Genomic DNA, 3,575 nt, shown 5'->3' with positions numbered 1-3,575 from the left:
TGGTGAGATTTTTGAGTTTTTTTAATGCCTATATATTAAATATAATTATATGATAATTATTAACAATATATATGCGTTGTTAGGTGCGATCTGATTGACGATAACTCATTAGCATTGGAAATCAAGTTTATGCCTTGTCATGGTGTTTGGTGGACTGTCCTTAAAAGTAGGGGTGGCAATTCGGGTTGATAGGTTGTGTTCGTGTCGTGTCAACACGCGACACGAATACGATTAAAGTCGACATGAACACGATACGATTAACAAATCGTGTCAAAAATTTACACACGAACACGACTATTCTATTATACGAGTTACACGATACGACACGATACGTTTAATATTAAATTGTATTAGGTGTATTCAACACGACACGACCCATTTAACACGAAATAACCCATTTAACACGGTTGTCGCAAGGTATTTTGCGGTCGCCTGGACGAACACTCACCGAAGTGGGAAAGAGTGAGGAGTCGCCACTTTAATTTTGAGGGAAATTAAAGAAAACCATTTGTAAAAATAAATTAAAAGAAACCACTTCGAAAACAGAGATTCCAGGTTCGGGGTCCATATACGGGCGGGGAAGGTGTTAGGCACCCCGCCTCGTCCCTCAATGAGGGTAAACAGATTTAATCTTATGTTCTTTCATAAATTAAAAGGGTAATTAGGGGATTGGGATAATGATGATATTAATCCTTTGCGCGGAATGAAGGACTGTTTGATATTTCACTTATTTTGGGTTGCCCAGGAACACAAGTTCGTGAGATAACCCTTTGGTGAATAAATGTTTGAGTGAATTTGTCTTGTGTATTGGGGTTGCTTTGTTTTAATTTTAGATTTTGTTAAAAGAGCACGGGCAGGGAACTTCTCCCGATCTTTAGATGTATTTTATTAGGAATTGGGAGATTTCGGATAAGAACTTTCCTCCGATCTCCCTGTTTTAATTTAAGTGAGAATCAAGTAAGAACTCTCCCCCGATCTCTTTTGGTTTAAAATTTGGTGAAGGATCTCGGATAAGAACTCTTCTCCGATCTCCGCGTTTTATTTGAATGAGGATCGGGTAAGAACTCTCGCCAGACCTCTTAAAGTATTCGGTTTAGGATTTTAAAGAGGGATCTTGGATAAGAACTCTCCTCCGATCTCCACATATTTAATAAAGTTTTTAGTTGAGAATCGGATGAAAACTCTCCTCCGATCTCTTTAAGTATGTAATTTAGAGTTTAGCATGAGGAATCTCGGATAAGAACTCTCATCCGATCTCCATATATTTATTAAAATTTTTGGTTGAGAATCGGATAAGAACTCTCCTCCGATCTCTTTAAGTATGTAATTTAGATTTTTATGAAGGATCTCGGATAAGAACTCTCCTCCGATCTCCTGTGTTTTTGTTTGAATGAGGATCGGGTAAGAACTCTCCCCCGACCTCTTAAAATATTTATTACGATCGTATATCGCAAGAACCTTAAATTAAGGGTTCTGGCACCTGAAGACGCCAGGAACCCGAGCTAGGCTTCTCTTAACCCATTGATGCCTTATAACTAGGGAGGGGATACCAGACTGAGTTTTTGCCGATCTCCTTTGTGATCACCTTACCAGTACTCTTAGGTAGAAAGCCATAAATAATACCATAAGATGTATCTCTTCATTCGTCAATTTTGAATCCATATTCAAATCGTTGGACTTTAGAGCACCTGCTTTGAAAGCTAAAGAAGGAACAAACAATAATTTTGCCTTCTTGTAAAAATAATTTGGATAATAAATAGTTTGAATGCAGATGTGTCAGATACTGAGTTTATTAATTATAAAATTTATTAATAGTATAAGTAATATATCCATGTAATAACATATGTGTAACTTAACATGGATATAAATGCATATCCGAATGAGAGTATCATAAAGATTGATGATTCAATGTATCAATCTTAACTCCACCGATCGAGTCAAAAGAGCATTCCCCGTCATCATTTTAACATTAAAGGGGAAGCATTTATGGTTGCTTTAGAAGATGAAGAACCTAGAAATGTAAATAAAGCTCTTACATGCCTGATTAAAGAAAAGTAGATTAAAGTAATGGAAGAAGAGATGAAGTCTATGAAATCAAACCAAGTCTAGGAATAGGTACATTTAACAATGGGAGATAAGGCTATTGGGAACAAATGAATTTTCAAAATTAAGCGTACTAATGAACTTTGAAAAGATTACCAAAAAAAATAGACAAAAAGAAAACTAGATGTGAAAAAAAAAAAAAAAAAAAAGGAAGACCATTCTATTGAGGAGAGAAGAAGAGTCAAGAGCGAGAACTATGGGGCATTGGGTTGCAATTTGCAAATGGACTAGATGGTACTGGTCCTGCACGTCTGTTTTGATTATAGAGCTGAATATTCGATTCAAATCAAATTAAATTGAACATAATTAAATTAAATTTAACTTAATTATAAAAATTGAATTAATTGAATTACTATATTTTAGAGATATATATAGTGGTGGGTGATGGCTTTTGGTTTAGTTTAATGATGAGATTGAGATGAGGTGATTGCGTGAAGCAGTTTGATTTGTAGGAAAATTTGATACATGATGATAATGATAATTTTGGTTTGGCTTGACTTGATCGATTACAAGTCTACAAACGGAGTTGTACATCCCATGTTGCCATGATCCATCGAGAAACAAGGTTGAAGACTTGGGAGTGTTTTGTTCAAGAATCCGTCGGTTTTTCTGACCCTTTTGTTTGTGAATTCAAGACCCAGTACACATGATAATAAATAAAATTCATATGATTATATCTTTTTTTTTTTTTTACATGATAAAATTTTCATCAACTATTTATTGGTATTGTAGATAGTAAGATTTGAATCATTTACTATATTTAATTTTTTTTTTAATTTTTATTCAAAATATATTTTTTAGTAAATAATATTTTGATTTAATGATACATATTTTATTTGTTCACTTATGGAAAAGAATTTTTTATTTTTCATATCTAAGATTTCAATTTTTATTTTCTATAGAAAATAAAAGAAAATTATTAAAAATATATTCAAAAATTAAAAAAAAATACTCGTATGCAAATAATAAAAGAATTTCTGATTTAAATTTTTTTTAAAATTATCTATACCTTTATAATTAAAAAAATAAATTATAATTATTGTAAAATATATTTATAAACTTATATTTTTTTAGAGTTAACTGCTCATTAAATTTAAATTAATATTTCAAGAAAACGTTAAGAGGCGTGGAAAATTCTACAAGATATCTCTATGACGCCAATACGCGGTGGCGTTGAAACGAAGGCATATATATAACAAAGAAAAATTGTCCACATTGTTCCTTTCAGATGGTGACATTATTATTATAATAATAATAATAATCTAAATGAATGGACTATAATACATAAACAAAAATATCAAAACTAATCATTCTTAGCATCAATATATACCCCATTAACTAACCTTCATTATCGAAAAATTATTAAATATATTTAAAATAATATTTATTTTATTCATTAAATATGATATTTACTTTTTATAATTTGTATAATAATTTACATATAAAAACCATTAAATTTTTATATATCAAAT

This window comes from Hevea brasiliensis, chromosome 16 (genome assembly GCF_030052815.1).
Source record: "Hevea brasiliensis isolate MT/VB/25A 57/8 chromosome 16, ASM3005281v1, whole genome shotgun sequence".
Classification (NCBI taxonomy): domain Eukaryota; kingdom Viridiplantae; phylum Streptophyta; class Magnoliopsida; order Malpighiales; family Euphorbiaceae; genus Hevea; species Hevea brasiliensis.
This window is presented reverse-complemented; position numbering follows the sequence as displayed.